General features: G+C 37.6%; 1 long non-coding RNA gene across 2 annotated transcripts in view; it reads left to right on the forward strand.

Moving 5' to 3' along the window:
- LOC134482383 (uncharacterized) overlaps nt 1-20,544 on the forward strand; it is a 35,739-nt gene extending 15,195 nt beyond the window's left edge. The window contains exons 2-3 of one of the 2 annotated variants that reach the window (XR_010058397.1): nt 4,466-4,599; nt 20,409-20,544. This is a non-coding gene — a long non-coding RNA (uncharacterized LOC134482383). The remainder of the gene's footprint in view (nt 1-4,465; nt 4,600-20,408) is intronic. The other variant, XR_010058396.1, reaches the window with a different exon arrangement.
- The last annotated feature ends 463 nt before the right edge of the window (nt 20,545-21,007 follow it).

Here is a 21,007-nt window from a genome sequence, read left to right on the forward strand (position 1 = left end):
ACTGTGCAGGGCTCAGACTGGCCTGAACCCATCTAGCAGCCCAGACTTGCTTTGAAGTTATAATTCTCCTGCATTAGCTCTCTTAGTGCTGCCTTTGCATTTGTGAGCCATCATACCTGAATAATTGTTATCTTCCTATCCATTCATATGACATTTTGGTCCTTAATGCTCTAGTGATTCCAGAAGAATGTGTGGAGTTGAAAAAGTCATGCTAGCCAACAGTGGTAATGCTGTCATACTCAAATAGCCATTGATTTGAGTTTCTGGTAATATTGACACAAACATGTTTTCTACCTGTAGATATATATCTATATATCTATATACCTATCTATATATATTTGGATAGGTATATAGATATGGATATAGATATATATTTATATATATACACATCAACAATATTATGAATAATAACAGTATTTGACAATAAAAATAAAACATGGTGTTATTGGTTTATACATTTTTTACTATAATTTTAATGTATAACATGAATTCCATTTATAAGAAAAAAGAGGGCTGTGTTAGCTTGCAATGTTGTGCCAGGAAGTGTTCATGAACCCCAAAAGACCGCCAAGTATGTAATAGCATGAGGGTCTCTCTATTGGTCTCCTCCAGCCAAACCCTGACAAAGGAGGACGGGAAGGGAAAGTAGAGCAGCCTCGAACCCTCAGCAGGAAAGGGTTGATAGGAGAATAAGAGCAAGTGAGGGGGTAAAGGAGGGGGTGTCCGGTCTGACAAGCATCTAATAGAATGACTATAAGCTGACAGGTGGGGACTCTGAAGCAAGACCGTATACAGTCACAAATGGTCTGAAAGTACACCTGAACCAATCAGACTCATCTTTGACTAACTGTTGCTAGCAAGTAGCTTGGGAGTAATTCTGGCAAGAACAAGCCACGGGGTCCTGCTTGGAAAGTGGTTATTGCTGCAGTTTTGCTGGAGGTCAATTTTCAGGCCTTTTTTCCTTTAAGACAGAGGCCAGGCCCAAGATGGAGTAGGTTTGGATTCTCAACAACACTGCATACCTATTGCCTTTACTTGCATCTCTTGATTGCGTCAAGGAAGCCCATCAGTAGACAGACCTAAGCCATCTAGGCCTGTGTTAGTATACTCTGTGATGTTTGTACACCTGCAGAATCACTTAAAGACACAGTGATCAGAAGAAATCGACCTCTCTTAAGTCATGCATGACTGTGCTTCTTTTATTACCCCAAATATCTGAATGCAAATAAGATCACTCTATCATGTGTTTATCCTGGATGCTGATCCTCACAGCAAACCCTTACATTATTAGAAACACACTCATATGCTCGAAAGTTCAAGGTTCTTTTTAAACATTGACAAATTAATGCTCATGGCATATTTCAAGCAATAACTCCAGGTGTCGGAGTTAATAGATCAGCACAGCAGGTTCCTTGATAAGTTGTAGAATTACAGCATAGCAAGTAATACTACTAAGTCATTCCAGGTACAGGGGGAGCCCTACAAAATGTACATCAACTCATGTTCTTCATATTAGCTGTGTGCATATAGCACAATATGAAATGCTCCTAGGCAAAGATGTAATTTATTTGGTTCTTGAGGGATTGTCAGTCAGCCTGAGATAGAAAACCTTCAAGTTTCTGAGAAGAATCAAATACAGTTGGGAATAAGGGCATTGAAATGTAAGATGCATATCTTACATCAATACTCATTTGGAGAACTATGGGGAGTATGCCTTAAGGAATGTTGCAATATACTGAGTGTTAATGTCAGGAAATAGCTACTTTCTGAATGCTTTCCTGCATGCATTCAGTAGTGGAGAGTAAAAGAAAACATTGGATCCTGGTTTTGCCATCGCAAATCTATAGGAAACTATGGAGATGTGAAAACCATCACCTGGGTCATGCCTGACTAGGCAGGGTTCATAGAAGGAAAGAGAAGATGAATGGCAGTCATGTAAGAGAATCAAGAAAGTGAGTGAAATCAAATTACTCAGAGCCCAAATGAATGGTTCCACAGAAATTTGTTCTGGGATTCCATGCTTTGAAGACAGGAGATACTATCATAAAGTATAGATTTTATTTTGTTATTTCTTAGAATTTCAACTTCTGACATATCAGTTTTATTATTTTATGCTTCTCTATGTGGATACATTTGAATGTTGAATACGCTCTCTCTCATGCCCAACCATACCTTTTCATAAAGTGCAGACTTTAACGTTCAACCATAAATATCTGGAGTGTATTTCTGGGAATATCCAGTGTAGTATTTATGCTGATGAATATTGAAAACTTGTAGAAACTGACCATGGGCTCATGGACCCCCCCACACTTGAATATGATTTATACATGAAAGCAAAATGCTAACTTTAAAGTCTTATGTAACCCAGATATAAATGTTTAATGTGTGTGTTGAATATGTGTGTGCACATGTTTGTACAAATATGTGCTTGTGTGTTGTGTTCATGGAGACTAGAGACAGATAGGTGTGTCTTCCTTACAGTTCTCCACCTTTGCTTTTGAGCCAGCATCTCTCACTGAACCTGGATCTTACGGATTGAGCTCGACAGGCTAGCCAGCAATTTCTAAGGGCTCTACCAGTCTCCATCTTCATAGCACTGGAATTATAGCCCTGTGTCACCACACCTAGTGTGTACGATGGGTGTTAAGAATATGAACTTGTGGGGTTGGGGATTTAGCTCAGTGGTAGAGCGCTTGCCTAGCAAGCGCAAGGCCCTGGGTTCGGTCCCCAGCTCCGAAAAAAAGAAAAGAGAAAAAAAAAAAAGAATATGAACTTGTATAACAAGCATTACTTTGACTGACTCATCTCTCTAGCTCTCAAACTTTAATTTTATCTGTTTAAGCTGGTCCATTGTCTCTGGCCTTACACTTGTATGGTTTAGTATTGTACTTTATTGAAAAGCACCTTGGGACAGGTTTGTGTCAAAGGTGCTATAGGAGTTTGTTTGTATTGTGCTCAAAGTAAGTGCATTTCTCTCTAGATTGCAAGCACAATCAATAAGATGAATGAGTTCCTTGAACTCATTTAGTGACTTGCCTATAACAGTCCCATTACCAAGTCCCCAGTAACTTAGCAACTTTTCATCAAGGGTGGCCTCAGGACTGAATAAGCAAGCAGAAATCACATTCACCTAACCTGGCACTTCACATTGTACCTGATGCCTCTGGCAAGCTGGGAGTTAAAGCAGTTCTTATTACATAGCTCTCTTAAGTTAGCTTTTCTAACAGCTTTGTCCCTTTAAAATGCACTTCAGTGTTATAGCTGGAAGACTTGGGCATTTGAAAAAGACCAAGCCAGATTCAAAAATCTAGTTCCACTTAGAACGTTAGCCTCTGCATCACAAAACCTGTTAGCCAGACTCCCATCTCTACTGAGACATTTTCATGGAAAATGGCTTGGGCTGGTTTACTGGTTTTTTGGTACTCCTTGCCCAAGGGATCATATCTTGACATAGACAAAGAGGAATACATAATTGAAAGAGGAAACCCAAAGCGGAGGTTCTGCGGTTAATTTGCCAAAAGGGATGGATTAATTCAATTTAGTTCGGTAGAGTGATTTCCCTAGAAATTTAAAACTTCTCCTGTATAAAAATGGAGGCTGGACTGGAAATCCTTCCATAAAGAAAGACCAAGATGGATTTGCATAGGAGTGGTGTGAGAGAGATGTACGTGGGCAAGGCATCATGTGGGACCAGCTGCTCTGTGATCACACACACACACACACACACACACACACACACACACACACACACACACACACACACTGGACTGTATTAATTCCAGCAATCAAATTTGGCCAAAGTGGTGCTACCTGATCTCCTCAGACACGCAACTGGGAGGAGTCAGTTTGGTGCTTTCATATTTCCTGTCCCATGTGCCTACATGGTGCTTAATTTCTCTCACTCTTTTAACTGTAGACTCTTTATTTTGTATCTATGGGTAAACGCAGATTTTTATAGGAATTAAGTGCTTAATTTTCACCCAATTCTCAAAGGAGACAAGTGATTTAGATAACTAAACATTTCTATTTTTAAGAACATAAACACATAAAATGGCATTATGACAAAGCACGTCTTAATGTTGTTTGCTTTTTATTTCCTTCTCCCACATCTTTCCATTGCCACATATATTATTCTCTCTTGCAGCCTTGTCTGCTCTCTCTACCGACTTAGGGTCACACCTTTATTCCATGTGTTTCTCCATGCTCACACTAGCAGTGTGAAATCTGCCTGTTTGTTCATGTAAGTTTATATGCGAATGCTTGAATCTTCAGAACATCTTTGGCAATTATTAAAATTTTTGTATTTTATTACACACAGTATAATGTAAATTCTCCTTAGATAATCAGTATAGGCAACAATTCCTTCTGATTGGCTGCATAGGATCTAATGCATGGGATGACTTTTGCTCAGTTAATCTCCATATTGGTGGATACTTTGTTTATTCCACACTTTATTTTTTTTCAGTGTAAACAAAGCTTCATTGAGTACCTTTACTGCTTATTGCTGTCTGCCCTAAAGGAAATATTCCTGGAAATGACCTTGCAAGAGAAAGAGGATGTATTAAATTTTAATAGCTGCTGCCAGATATAAAGTCAATGGTATGTTCCTTACACTATTTTATGAGAGCACCCTTCACCTTCCTACAATAGATTCAGCCCTCCTTCTAAATTATTGTGTGCTTGGGTCTACAGAGGATATTGTACTTTTACCTTTACTTGCATTTTCTGACTGTTATTTTCTGTCTGCATTTTATGAAATACCTATTAGCATATTAGAGTTGCCTTTCTAAGACTTGACTGTATATACCATTTGCCTATTTCTTTTACTCTATTTTAATTTATTAAATGCATTATTAAATATTTCTGTATTACTGTAATTCCTTATCTAATAACTGCTTCTCAACATGTAGTGTTTTATAGCAACGTTTAAAATGAAACTTTATTTTTAAGCTTATATTTCCTCAATGGCTTATATAGTAGGCTTTTATTTTTCATTTACCCTTCATTTTTGTTTAACCCTCTCTTTCTGCTCCTGTATCTTCATCCCTATCCTACTTATTCTTCCCAGCCCAAGTATCTCCTGTCTCTTTCTTTATCTCACCAATGTTCTACCTGTCTCCACTCCCTACATCCCCCTAAGGGTAGCTGCTCATAGCAGCATCCTTTTAGCTTCCTATCTTCTATAGGTACTTGAAGTTAAACAAGCAAATCTCAAAATTCAAAGTCAGGATCTGTAATGAGAGACAACATGCAATATTTATCTCTTCAAGTCTGGGCTACCTCAATCATCATAACCTTTTCAAGCAGAATTAATTTTACCTACAAATTTTATTTTTTCGAAGCTGAATACAATTCCATTGTTTATATGCATCGCATTTTCAATACTGAGTGATCAATGATTGACATTGGATCAATGAAAAAATCCAAATATACCACTTTATAAGACAATTAAAATATGTTTAAAAATTATCTTGAAGGGCTGTATAATGTAGTCCCCGCAGACTTCATTTACCAAAACCTAGTACTAGGTTTGGAATACTTCATTATGAGTTCTATGTTGCTCTGGGAGACTACAGAAGTACTACATAAAAAAATAGGCTTTTGATAGTCCTCTTGATTTGCTCACCAGAATTATTTGATAAGATCCCATGCCTAAGATGCTAAATTGTTGATTTTGGCATATAGAGAAATTAAGCTGGACCTGACCTGGAAGATTATTAGCTAGCTTCCATAGTGCCAGAGGGTTCCATTTAGGCTTCTCGGGAAGATAAGTTCAACCTTACAAACTATAATGCTAGCCTACCAAGCAAGATGTGCTCACTGGTACAACATTGACACCAGACCTGCATAATCCTGAGTTTGTCAACAGCCAATCATGGATCAGGAAGAGACTCTTGGTTTCCTCTCACTTCCTGCTAAATTATTGGCTAATGATGGTTTCTGGGTAAGGGACAGCCATTGTCCTCAGTTAAATATGAAGTGGTGAACCATGTTCCAGTCTGAAGACCAAGGTCACGAGATGGTCCTGGTGAAAACTCAGTGGGTCAAAAACCAGAACATAGCAAAAGACATGAATGTGAGAATGGGAACTTTGGGGTGATGTGTGAGGGAGGTAATAAAGACAGGGTTGGGGGTGAGAGTAAAGAGAACAGGCTGAATACAGGTGTGAACCTGACGAGTCTAATCAATACAAACGAACATGAAATTCTTGGTTCATCTTGATGACAAGTGACTGGAAAGTGAAAACTTTCATGAGGAGACTTTCTATTGTGTGTCATAGGACTTTGTTCCTAAGATGCTATTTTATTGAGGAGTTATAATGAGACTTACAAAAAAGCAATATATCCAATTTGTTATAGTAGTCAAAATTTGTCATACTTAGAAGTTTGCTTCCACTTTCATGAAAATATGAATGTTTTGCTCTAGTTCATCTGTAAAGAAACAACAAACCCTGGTGCTCTAGTGTCTGCAGTAGGACTTAGACAATGAGAGACATGGAGGGGATGTGGGTAATGGAGATGAGGTGACAGAGAGGGGGTAAAAGTGATCAAGTACGTTATAGGTATGGAGGAAAATGTCAGAGTATGACCAATTACCTTGTTTAGTTACTGTACATTATTGTCATCTGTGCTGCTTTTTTGTGGCTTTTCTATGCATGTATTTCTGTATTTTCATTTCTCAGGCTTCTCAAGGTAGGATTTATAAGATATACTCAGGGGCTGGAAGATGGCTTAATAATTAAGAAGATTTGCTCCTTTTTTCATAGGACTGGAGTTCTGTTTAAGACCTACATTGGGCAACTCACAGCAATCAATTCCAGCTCCAGGGGATCTGATACTTTTGATCTCCATGGGCACTGGCACTCATGCGAGCAAACACACACACATACACACACAGACACACACACACACACACATACACACAGAGACATACACAACTACGGCGGGGGGGAGAGACAGAGACAGACAGAGATAGGGACAGAGGCAGACAGACAGACACTCACACAGTAGTAAGATAACCATAAAAAGAAGGAAGCATATTTAGTATCTTTACTTTGGTATCCATGTCTGTTGTGGTGTGGAAATCTATAATTCTGGTTTCTGGAATAATCTTCTGAAGGTTATGGCCAGTTTGACATATTGACCAACACTCGATCAATTCATGTTCACAAATGCTCTTCAAATTACACTCTTCAGCATCATCTGTTATATCACCATATACAGCTCTTTGAATTCATCCAGGAATTCAAGTATATTTGTTTCTTCTGATATGAATTGGGTAGGTTTGCTTCTGGGCTGGTAATACTCCAGTACAATTGTTGAACAGTAGTTTGTAGAAATGTTCTTTGAATCTTAGACAGATAAAAGAAAATAGTAAACTCTATCATTTTCTCTACACAAGCAGAAATATCAGCAATATCATGTAACTCTTCTACGTTTTAAACAATAAAGATGGGAGAAAGAGGAAGTTAGTGAGGAAATGAAGACACTTCAGAAATATAGCCACAAAGATTTGTAAGAGCTTCCCTATTGATGGGTGCTAAGGGGGCTAGTCTTGAAAGTCAGTGTAGTTTAAAAAAATGTTAAGAAATTGAGGTCCTATCTTTCTGGAGAACTGACATGTGAATAAACAGACCTCTAATTTCAGACCCTGACAGAGGCTAAATCTAGGAAGAATGTAATCAAATGACTCCTGTAAGAACAGGTATGACATACTCCTATGTAATTCCTACACTAATTATTTTAAATTTGAGGCAATATTAATCTCTGGAATCCTATGCCTTTGTCAACTATTACTCTTGAATTTCCCAGAAACATTGGATGGGCACTACACTACATGCATTTACAAACCAGTCTTTCCAGTGTGACCACTGTGGTTGGAGACAGAGAGCTTTAATTTCATGCTCCAGATGTCTGTTACTTTAGCCCAATGCCCTTAGAGCTGTCAGGATTTTCATTATCACCAGTGAGACACCTGGTAGGGATGTTAAGGTTCCTGCTGTGTCTCCTATCTCCCTGTGCTCCAAGACTGCTCCGCAGTCTGTACGGCAGGGGTCACATTCTTCCTGAAGGATTAGGTAGATAGGCCATTGTGCCTATGTGATGTTGTCTTTGGGTGTAGACCCAGAACTACTTATGGTGGAGTCCTGTAATGACTCTGATCAGTTGTCTGTATCTTTGGCATGATTCTTAGCTATTGATTTTCTATTGGCCTTTGGCTAAAAGAATAAACTGTTAGCTTGAACAATTAATAGCTTAAAGTTAGGGAGGTCTCAATTCATAATGAACATGAATTTCTCCTGCTAGTTAAATACATCTCAGGCTATTAGCTAGACAAATTTTCCTAATTGCTACAAAGAGCAGTTTTTCTCCTTGGAAAGACAAATATCAGGTGCTTTTCAGTTGCACAATTAAATAATTCATTCATGTCAGTTCCAAGAACAAAAGAATAGCAGGCCACAATCCATGTTTCTTTAATCTTAGGTAGGTGGAACATTGCACTCACGTTTGTCATTTTCTCTTCCTTTTCTTCCAACATGATTCCAGTTTTAATGAAATGCAAAGCATGTTGAAGGTCTTTCTTTCTCTATCCAACTATCTCCTTAGGTAAGAAAATTTTGATCTGTTTTGAGATTAATTCTATGAAGCTTACTGTGGAAGATCGAATGTCGTTCTTCATTAAATATTTCCTCCAGGTTTATTGAGTTATAACTTATAAATAGAAACCATGCCTGTCAAAGGTCCAAAACATGGCATTTTGCTAGACATATTAATTATCAATGATTCCCATCACTGGACTGTGTGTGTGAGCATGGGTGCATGTGTGTGCATGAATTAGTGTTTCTCTCTCTCTCTCTCTCTCTCTCTCTCTCTCTCTCTCTCTCTCTCTCTGTGTGTGTGTGTGTGTGTGTTTGTGTGTGTGTGAAGAATACACAAGATGTGAGCTCTAAGCAAATTTTGAATATATGATACATACAGGAAATTTCGTCTGCAGATATACTCATTTAAGAACTGAGCTTTTTTGCTTTTTGACTAACACTTTCTCATGCAATAGTATCCTCTGATGCCTGGTAGACACCTGGTAATCACCTTGAGTCTGATATGACATTCTTAGATTTTCTTTAGAAGCAAGATTATGAAGTACTTATCTTCCCACCTCTGACTTATTTCTCTTACGTCTTTCACGTCCAATTCCACAGTCAACGAGACCATATGTACAAAATGCCACATACTCACCAGCTTTCTATTGTAGTAACGGAACTCTTGAGATTCCTAACTTCTAAAGGGAAAATGTTCATTTTTGTTTACCATTTTAGAGAGTTCAGTACATAATTGATTTTCACTAATTCTTAGGTCTGATGAAAATTTAGTGTCTCACTATAAACAACACTCAGAGAGCACCCTGGGACCACCTGTAGTTACATTTTACAGACAAGTTCTAAAGGACATCAGGACTTCCCACATGGTCTTGCTTCTTGAAAGTTCATTGTGCTTCCTGAGAGCCCCATACTAGAGACTAAACCTTTAACACCTGGACCTTCTGTAAGCCCACAATATGGAAACTATAACACTCTAGTGCTGAGCTCCTAATAGTACTCAGTTAATTGTAGCTTTTAAACAGTATTTAAAATGTCACAAGAATAAGAGAACAAAAGTCCTTTCATTTGAAGGAAGCATGAGACACGAGACAGGAGTCACCTAGGTCAGTCTGATCTAGCACAGACGGTTTCTGATGACTTCCTGACTCCACAAAGATAATAAAAAATCCCATAAAAATTCTTTTCCTGTTAGTAGTATTTCTTACCTGGAATGTGTGGCCTAAATGAGCCATGACCAATCAAGGAACTGTCTAGTTCTTAGCAATTGATGTGATTTTAATTTCCAACTTACTGTAATTTCATTCTTGCCTTTTAAAAAGAGTATAAAACCAGACCTCTTGGATGTTATATTGGAGCACTTGTTCTAGGCAACTGTAATAATGTTGTCTGGGTTATACCCTCACCTTAGCTCATTGTTCTTTAATTCAGCATGCCTTAACTTGCCTCGTGAGTTGATAGGTTTTATCATTTCTTTGAACCTCCAGCTCCGCTTTAAAGGTCTGTTCTCTTAAAAATGTTATTTAGGGAAATAAGAACCATCTATAAAGCCTAATTCTGGAGATGTAACCAGGCTGAGTAATTCTAGTGTGATTCAGAAACTACAGGCTGGAAGTCAGCATATACTATATATGGTAGGGTGATCATGTGCATCCTAGCCACATATTACTAGTACCAATATCATGGATGGGGTATATAGTATGGATCAAGATTCCATGCCTAGATATCTACTAGTATTTTGGAAGAACAATGGGTTCCCATTGTGCAATGTGAGAAGGGCAGCAGAGACTCAATATCTTTTTTTTTTTATTAACTTGAGTATTTCTTATATACATTTCGAGTGTTATTCCCTTTCCCGGTATCCGGGCAAACATCCCCCTCCCCCCTCCCCTTCCTTATGGGTGTTCCCCTCCCGACCCTCCCCCCATTGCCGCCCTCCCCCCACCAGTCTAGTTCACTGAGGGTTCAGTCTTAGCAGGACCCAGGGCTTCTCCTTCCACTGGTGCTCTTACTAGGATATTCATTGCTACCTATGAGGTCAGAGTCCAGGGTCAGTCCATGTATAGTCTTTAGGTAGTGGCTTAGTCCCTGGAAGCTCTGGTTGCTTAGCATTGTTGTACATATGGGGTCTCGAGCCCCTTCAAGATCTTCCAGTTCTTTCTCTGATTCCTTCAACGGGGGTCCTATTCTCAGTTCAGTGGTTTGCTGCTGGCATTCGCCTCTGTATTTGCTGTATTCTGGCTGTGTCTCTCAGGAGCGATCTACATCCGGCTCCTGTGAGACTCAATATCTTATATGGGAATCATTCCTTGATCAAAGAAAACAGAGATGTATTCATAATCATACAGATTGGTTCAAATGCCTACTCTGCCTGTTTGTTGACATCAGATCTTATACACTGCTTCTAATCTGTTTCTTCTTCTCTAATGAGAAGACAAGATATTAGCAGCAACTATTTCAGAGGTTTACAGTAAAGATAAAATACGTTATATGTAACATATTACCGGTAAAATACTACATGGCCTATCATAAAATATTACAAATTTAAAATATGCCTGCTATTTTAGAATTTTATAGAAATTTGGGGCATAGAACGTGCAAGAAAGCTGCCCAAGGGTGATCATGGGATAAGAGGCTGCGAATCAGAGGCAGAAACAGGGACTCATGACGTGTTGTGATTGGGGAGAGCCAATTCACATTCAATAGACACAGTAGCATATTTCCCGTATCATTCATGTTTACTTGAGGAAAATCCTCTTTCCTGTATTCTGCTACATACATCAGGTTTTTCCTTAGAGATTCTGTCCTGCTATCCAAACTCCCGATCGGCCCTGCCTGTGCCTCATGCACCTGACATCCTCTGCATTTAGCTCAGCTGCCCTCTTCTCAGTATCTACCATACATTTCCCTACTTGTTGTGCTAATTTTCTGAAGATTAGTTTCCCTTCTGCTGCGTTCTCCATTTTTTTCTGTTATCACAGGCACATTCAATCAATGCTGATACAAATGTGGTCTTTGGGTGACTGAAAGGATCAAAAAACTATTGAAGGAATTACCACAGTGCTTCTCCTCAGCCTGGAGACTCCTGTGCGCCAAGCTGGAAGGATTATAAAAGGAGAGATTGCCTCCTCTACTTTGAGGGGCTTCTCCCTTGCTGATTTTGCCTCCTGTGCTACATTTCACTTTAGCTCTCCTCAGGCATTGTTAGGCAGCCTTGCTCTCACAGGCCCAAGGCACCAACAGCTGCAAGAGCCACACCACACAGAATCTGGAATGTTCTAGTTTCAATTCTAAATTTGAAAACAATAGTGTCAGGATGGTGAGGCAGTGGACAGACTAGTACATTGCAGACAGAGAACTACTTGGCCATGCTGCTGGGAGCCGTGTTAGATGTCACAAGGAAGACTGGTTTTGTTGTGAGAAGTTGACTAGATTTCTAAATCTCTTCAAAACTTTTACAAATGTATATATATATATATATACATATATATATATATATATATCGTTTAAGTGAACTGTAAAATTGTAGTTTGCAATTTGGACTAGAAAATGCTGCCTACTTTTGTTTCTTAAATGAATCTGAAAGGTAAGTGACCTGAAGCAAACAAAATTATTATTTTTGCTACCAAAATACCCTTTTAAAGCATCCATTAGTTTGCTCTATTTATCTGTAAAGTAGTAATAATAATAATTTCCATCTTATGTGCAGAGTGTAAAAGTAATATACATTTTGCAAGATGGGAAATACTATAAATGCCATTAAAAGCAGCCTAATCCAGAGCATTCAAGGCTTCATGTAGTTCTCTGATGCTAAGTGCAGGTGAAGTTTGGTTCAATGTCTTTTTGTGTTTTAAATTTCTTCCGTCTCACTTTGATTTTAATGTTGACTTTACTGCTTTCAAGTCAGCAAGAGTTAAGTTCTTCTCATCATAGGGTTCATATTAAATTTTGATGAGGTCTCTGTGTAACCCATGTTTTATTAGTTCTTGAGTTGCTAATAGCTAAATACATTGGGTCAAACATTTTAGAGACTACAAATATCCCAGTAAAAAACTCAGTAGGAAGCTCATTTTGCTGATTTCTTAACTGCTTGCTTATCTACTGTGATAAATGCCCTCTGAAAAGATTAACAGCATTGAATATTTAGAATCTTAGATGAGGTAATACAAAATAAGTTTGAAGCACAGGTTTTGAATATTTAATGGTGTGTTAATGAGGAAACCAACTAACCAAATAAAACCACCTAATTTGTTATTTTGACAGATCTCAAATCATAAAATTCATTTTCAACCATGCTAAAGTCTTTTCGTTTGCACCATTATAGTTAAAGTCTGCCAGTAATTCTATTATGAATCCCATTTCCAGAGAAAAATCTATTTGGCAATAAAATTAATTCTAATTTAAGTCTTCTTTCAATGTTTCTATAATAAGCCACAAAATCATAGTTACTAAATTCATATGACTTTAGGAAACACTGTTAACATTCACATTTTTTAAAGTAAATATAGGGATTAAAGACATTCTTTCATTGGGCACATAAATATCTTTAGTCAGTGATAATATTTGCTCCATACCTGGATATATATAAATACTTGGTATACTTTCTTTAAAAATATTGCTGGGCATGGGAGGTGCATACCTTTAATCCCAACATTTGAGAGACAGAGGCATGCAGATCACTGGGAATTTGAGACTAGCCTGGTATATATAATGAGTTCAGACCAGCCAGAGCTACATAGTGAAATCCTAGGCAAAACAAAGCAAAACAAAAACAAAAATAAAACAAACCAAAACACAATAACCAACAGCCAAACCAACCATCCAAAGAAAAAAACCAAAGCCGAAATACAAAAAAATAAACAGAAAGAATATTAACCAAAGAATAACTACTTTCCATGTACATTCAAATCAGGGAGCTGTTAATGTAGTATACATATAGTATAATTCATATTTTGCATGTCTTGAGGATGGTACTTCAAGTTTATATATTTATGATCTAAATACGTATGAACTGCACCATTGTGCCCATACATTTCCAACCTTAATGTTAGTTTTTGCAGAAAAATCCTCACACAATAACAGTAAGAGTCTACTTAATGCTCATTAAACAGTCACACTGGGGAGAGACATGGGAAGTGTTCATCTATATAATTGTCTAGGGTCTATCTTAGAGAGACTGTAGTCTTCAACATATGGCTTGAAAATGGAACTTGAGAAAGATAAACACATGAATAAGAAGTCTCAAGCATAAATAAGTAAAAACTGGTAACAGACAGAGCTACGGAGCAGATCTTGTCACGTGAACTCGGATTCATTGATGAGAATGCCTAATAAAGAGGGTAACTGGAAGTGAGGGTTAGCTCTTGCCCAGTGAGAAAATGAGAACATGGGTTTAGAAAAACAGTTATGAACCTTAGCCACCATACAGATGGCTGATTTGTAGGATTGAGGATTGGATCACATGGCTTCATGGAAACTTTTAATGTGAGATAAAAGTATAATGTCTATCATTTCTGTTGGCTATTATCTACTCCGGGCAAATGGCTATCTAACTCAAACTCAAGCAAGGTTGGATTAGAACTCTTTTTAAGCCCTGATATATAATGTATTAAAAAACATTAGTTAAATTACAGTAAATTAATCAAACAATAATGAATTTAATAAACAATTCACTTATATGAATTATATTATATATACACAATACAATAAATAATATACTGTATAAATATATGATTAATAAAATGTTATTTATATTATAATAATTAATTTAATGGATTAATTAAAATAATATAATAAAATATCTTATATATTTAAAAATAGAAATGCAAATAAATCTTTTTTTCCTGGGCTTATTGATTTGAAAAGTACTACTTACTGTGATTGACTGTGTACATGTCAGAAAATAGTTATCTCAGAGCTTACTTCAAACTCTATTATTTTGTATGTTTACTGAAAAATGGATTACAAAAAGAATGTGTTTCATTGAGCTTTACAATACTAATTTCTCTCAAGCTGATCTGATCCATAAGGAACCAATCACAGCCACACCATTACATGCCATTCTTAGCTTCCAGGATATCAAAACCCTTGCTTTATTCTATAGCCTCTTAGAATCATGGTGGTCCTATGAAGTGACACATTGATTACTAATTGAGGAAATACCAGAACAATAAGGTAACTCTCTCCTTTTGTATGTTATATGTGATTATAACAAGGTCTTGCTGAACATACGTCATCATCCATGAATCACATCTCCAATGGTCTGACAAAATATACTCTTAATTTTAGAAAACACATTTTGGCCACAGATAGACCTTACAAGTTTTGCAAATTCTTTCAGTTCTTCTTAAGAACTCTAAAGTCACTGGTAACGGATTACACAACATTGCTAAGTGACTTGTATGTATCATAATGAGGGTTGCTTATGCTGAGATTATAGTCTAGTGAAGGGATGTACGCACATAAGATGTTTGAACAAGAAACTTGACCATAAAAATATAAATATGTAGTACAGGTTAGAGCGCAGCCAGATAGAAAAATGGCCTAGTGCTTAGACTTTGGGGAAAAAAAATAAGACCTGAGCCAAGTAAAACATAACAAATCATTTCCTTATTCCCATGATAGCTATACCTCTAGTATAACAGTGGGCACATCTTCCCTGACAGGTTTGTATTGGAGCATGCATGGCCCAGTGCTATATTAGACTATTAATGGCTTTTCTCCTTCAGTGGCCTGCCATAGTATCTTCCAGCACCTTGAAAGCTTACCGGCAGGGATCAGGTTTCCCAATCATTTCTAGCTTGATTTTCTGTCCTGCAAACAAACTTTGTGGTGATGACAATAATAGTTTGTTATTGTCTACATATTGCAAGCAGAGGAGACAAATGCTCAATATTTGCTCTAAGTTTATCAACTTGAGATTCACTGTAGTCAGAACTTTATTTTTTAATTTTAACTTTTAATTCTAAGGTGAAATAACATTAGTTATTGTGCAACTTTTTGGGGGGAAGTTATGAATAGATGTTTATCCACCCCAGATAGAATGCTGACAATAGGCCAAAGTATTTCTCTCAGGTCTAGATTAGCAAACCAATTATCTATCTGGGGCTACTGACAGACTCATGGGTGAAGTGTCATTTACTAGAGGTTTGTCATACAAAGGCAATTGTGTGTCTGAAACGACTAGTCAGCATCAATGATAAGTCACAAAGCTGCATTCCTAGGGCTACTCACTCAACTTGCAGGCAACTCCTTTGAAGAGCTTCCTCTGCTGGCAGTGGCTTACTCCTTTCATAATCTTATGGATGGAAACCATTGAATCCTGTGGATATTTTGAGTTCTTGGGACTTTCCAGAGACTCCATTCATTTCACCACAAGAAAACGTTTCAAACTGGAGGAGGCAGTCATACAATGTCATCAAGTTTATTTCGTTAAAGCTCTGATAGAGGGTTGTGGTTTTCTAAACACACATAACTCATACACCAGCATTGCCACAATTTTAGATTCTACTCATGAAGTTACTAGCAAGGCTAGCCTAATTTCAGAAATATTTAGGACCAATAACTGTCTTTAGGAATAGCATTTTTGTTATCCATATTATCCCTGTCCTGAGGATAATGGGCAGACAACTGTGGTGTAAGAGTGCTCTCCCTCTCACCATTTCAGTTCATGGATCATCTCCAGACAAGTTCTCCTGGACACTGATACACAGTCTATGGTTTCTTCTGTCATGGCCTCTTAAACCTTACCTTTCTCATGCTCATAACTTTACACTCAGGAGCAAACTAATGGTCTAACATTGTCAGGATCAATAATATATTTGTATAAAAGTGATGCCTCAGGAAATAAAAAAATTAGTATAGCAAGGTGGCTTCATCATAAATGTATTAGAAAACATAGGTTGCTGGTAGGAGAAAATTAATGTGGGAAGTAGATCATTTAGTGACTTGTCATGGTCTTTTCTACTAGCTCCCCGATTCCTACTGCCTAGTGTTTTCTTCCTTTGTAATTTATCTTCCTCTCAAGATTGGATTGAAAGTAATCATTTGATTCTCCCCAATAAGCAATGAGCTATTAAAAACATTTCTGATTTTCAACTAGATTGTAGAGTTGTTTTTTTTTTTTTCTTTAAAGAGATAGTTCTCAGGAGCTAGAGAGATAGCTTAGATGTAAGCGCATGTACTGCTCTTGCAGAGGATTGGGGTTCAGTTCTCAGTGCCTGTGTTGTACCGTTTACCACTGTTTATGCCTGTAGCTCTGAGATGATGTCCTCTTTATGATGTCCAGATCTTGCCTCTTCAAACACCATACCCCTTCATCCATAGTCAGATACCTTCCCCCGAGAGAGCAAGAGAAAGAGAGAGAGAGAGAGAGAGAGAGAGAGACAGAGACAGAGACAGAGACAGAGACATAGAGACACACAGAGAGAGACAGAGACAGACAGGGACAGAGACATTTAGTGAACACAATAATGGGTCAAATTATGACATCATATTATGATATATCATAGTACTTGATTCAAAGCTCATCCCCATCCATCACAATGTTCCTGTTTCAAACTGTTTGTGTAATTAAAAAATATTGTATTTTTTGTCTTTGTTTTCTGTCTATGCATCATGTATGTGCTGGTGCTCACAGAGGCCAGAAGAAGGCATTGAATCCTCGGGAAATAGAGTTAGACAGTTGTAAATCATCATGTGGGTGCTTGGAGCCAAACTCAAGTTCTCTCCAGGAGTAATGCAAACTTTTGTCCATGTAGCCATCTAACCAGACGATAAAGGTGATATTTCTGACAGAATGTATCTATGTAGTCCAGGCTGGTCTTGAATTTTGGGTCCTCCGATCTCCGAGAATTCTGGGATTACAGGTGTGCCATTGTGTGGCATGAAGATTATGCCAAAGAGGGACTGGCACACAACTGGTGAGGTGGAACAAAACCAAACCCCAGAAATTAAAAAAAATTGAGATTAGAATCTCATCCTGAACTATCAGGAATGAGGCTAACTCCTTTCAGTGCCTGGCTTGGAGCATGTAACCCAGAGACCCCACAACCAGGTGGTCACAAGTAGTCAGTCATGTAACACAGCACTTGGAATGCCACTCCAGGTGAATGAGGCATCTCGGTTCCTTAGCTTTCAGCCAAAGACCTTTATTCATCCTGGAGAATCTCACCCCCTAAATCATATAACCCTTCCCTGGTTTACCCAGAATAAAGTTCATGTGTTCATATCCACCCTAACTATGAACAAAGATCACCTAGGAGAGCTGCTTCATGAAAGATTGTTGGAAAAGACCTTCATGTCAAAGGGCCATAGCACTAAGATCCTCAGAGAAGGCCCTTCCTCCCTGCCTGGTGTACTGTGGTGTCAGGATAGAGGTGGACTAAAGATTCCAGCCATTCCGGACTTCAACCTGTCCTCTCTGAGCTGGTGTGCCAGCGGCATCTGGACCCCCTCTACCCTCAGCGATGTGGAACAAGAAACCATATGCCATTGTGGCCAGATTTACTAGGAGACTTTGTGGCTTTTTAGCTTACAGGTTTCCATAAAATCAAAACAAAACAAAATAAAACAAAACAGCAACAACAACAAAAGCAAGACAGGAAACAAAGCAACAACAACAACAACAATCACAGCCTAGCCATATGGGAAAGGCTCTGACTAATACAGCATGGGAATGAAAGCTCCAAAGCCTTGAAAGATATCATGAAATAATATGAGCTTTTAGGTTAAACCATTAACCCAGGGATGGTGTCTTTATAATACTCTTAGTAGAGGGCACAAAGGAGAGGGCTCAATTAGTCTCTGCCCAGATCCCCGACATGCAGAAACTCCGCGATGATAGCACATTTGTCTGAGTTTTGGTGTCAGCAAATTGGTTTCAGCAATGCTCATAAATGCATGTTCTGCTCCTCTCCATGTAGATGGCTGAATCGGGGTAATCTAACAAGCACTGTATGTTTCTGACTTTGATATAGTTGTTCCTTAAAAATCAGTATCTTTTTTTTTTTTTTTTACTTTTCTATTTTTTGGAGCTGGGGACCGAACCCAGGGCCTTGCGCTTGCTAGGCAAGCGCTCTACCACTGAGCTAAATCCCCAACCCCAAAAATCAGTATGTTTTAATTCACGTGACAAAATCTGTGTATATGTGAAACTTCATTTCCAGTTTTCATTGGGCAGCTCAGAAAGAATGTGATTGGAGTCTCCCTTTACTTGGTGTGGGTAGAGAAGTTGAATAAGTGTATAAGACTGAAGAGTCACGATTACAAGATCTTATGTATTTTGACAGAGCTTCTTCAAATAATAACACTTGCTTGCAAAATGTGACAGAAGTTATAGTGATATGTGAGGAGTATCATAGTCTTCCAAACTAAAAATATCAAATTTGGTTTATGCCAGTTCTTCTCAACATCCTCATGCACATTGACATAGATATATCTTTGTGTCATTAGAGAAGTTTCCCATCTAAGAATACTCTTCATCTCGGTTTTTATGGAAAAAGCCTTTCTCTTGATCATCATGTCCAGGTTATGTTTCAGAAGTAGGAATATATACTTGTGTATATAGCTATCTTATATACTTAATTATGCACTATAGAACTTTTATAGTATAATTATTATATCTTACATTATCACAAAATAAAGATTACGCATGTGCAATACATGTAAAGTATAAAGACCAGAAACTTTGTCTCTATCTGTTGTTTCTTATTAAGTGATTAAATTTAAAGAATTCCCTGCAGATTTTAGTGAAGTACCAAAATTATTATAATGAAAAATAATGACAAAAGCTTTGACAAAGCTTCAGGGCTTGCCAAACAGTGGGAAATCTTGGTATGTTGAAATGAAGGAATGCATAAATGACGCAAAGTCAAATGGATGTATTTGCTTTCCATGTTAGGACTATGAATTTGAAAAATGTGGAGGTGGAGAAATGGTACTCACTGTCTGAGATTAATGTTTATTCAGCAATAAACAATCTCATTGCCAAATGAATGCCTGAAGGAATATAAGGAGTCTCTGATTTTTCCACACATGATCCTGATACACTGACATACATCATAAGGTTCCATCATTTGATGCCATTTGTCACTTGTTTTGAAAGAGTCATGAAAAAAGAAAATATAGAAAAATAACGGGAACATAAGATAAAAATCAACAAATAATTATAAGCAATAATAATGACGTATACACGGGTGGGATGCTTTATCAGTTTAAGCATCTCCCAAGCAAATAGAGGCCTGGAGTTCAGATGCCCAGAACTCATAGAAATGCCTGGTGAGTGTGGTGACCTACCAGGTCACCTTCTGAAGGTGGTGACAGAATCCCTGGAGCAAACTGGCTAGTAGGAATAACCAAATCTGTAAGTTCTGGGTTTGATTTTGGCTGTGATCACTCATTGCATAGGGTGGAGAAAACATGGATGGAAATTTCTGACATCTAAGTTGTCTCCATCACGTATGTGAACAAGCAAACCTTTCTGTTCTGAACCATTCACACATACATGAAAAGAAAAGATGAAATAGAAAATGACATATTTCTCAAAGTAGTTATAGTCTAGAATGGTATATAATTAAATGAGTTTTACAAACAATTTTTATAATGTTATAGGTTGAACTTTCAAAACAGGTTATAATTTTATGGCCTATGATTATTTCACGTAAAGCAGGCATTTGTTTAGAACATCATGGTTCTAAAAGATTCTTACAAAAACAAGGTAATAGGCTAATATTTGAATTGTTATAATTCATTATATACCTTATTATTTCAATACACAGATATAGAATAATATGTATTTTTCTTTTTATTGTAGATCTAACTTTGATATAACAATCTTTGAAGAGAAAGAAGACTGACACTTATTTTTCTCATTGAAGTGAAACTTTAAAAGTTTCTGAATGGAATGAAAAGTTGTGGAAGGCAATAAAATTCTCATTATTCATTGGAAAGGAGCTGTACACCAAAAATATGACTTTTGTTATCATACAAAGCAGTGGGTTTTATCATGGCCACTTCAGAAAAACAAAAGATGGACATTAGAAAATTAGAGCTGATTCTGTCTTTGAATGTGAAACAGCATCAGAGCCCAATGTGTATGTGAAACTTAGCATAAATAAAAGTTAAAAGCTGCTTAGAACTGTGCGAGGCACCAAGTAAGGCTCACTGAACTTTAGATTATCCTCTATAGCACGAATAGAATAGGAACGATGGCTGCATTCCTTCTTGTTCTCTTTTAAGCAACTAAATTTGGAAGCCAACCCTGATGGTTTTAGTTAAATACCCAAACTGATCACATTGAAAAATAATGACGAAAGTGAGTTTTAGAACTTTGAGGTCCCTTTAGAGTCACAAAATGTCATCTCTAGAACACATCTGGCTCTCATGATCCCAGCATTAGTCTGTGAGACTTCT

The sequence above is a fragment of the Rattus norvegicus genome, chromosome 16, assembly GCF_036323735.1.
Source record: "Rattus norvegicus strain BN/NHsdMcwi chromosome 16, GRCr8, whole genome shotgun sequence".
NCBI classification, from domain to species: Eukaryota; Metazoa; Chordata; class Mammalia; order Rodentia; family Muridae; genus Rattus; species Rattus norvegicus.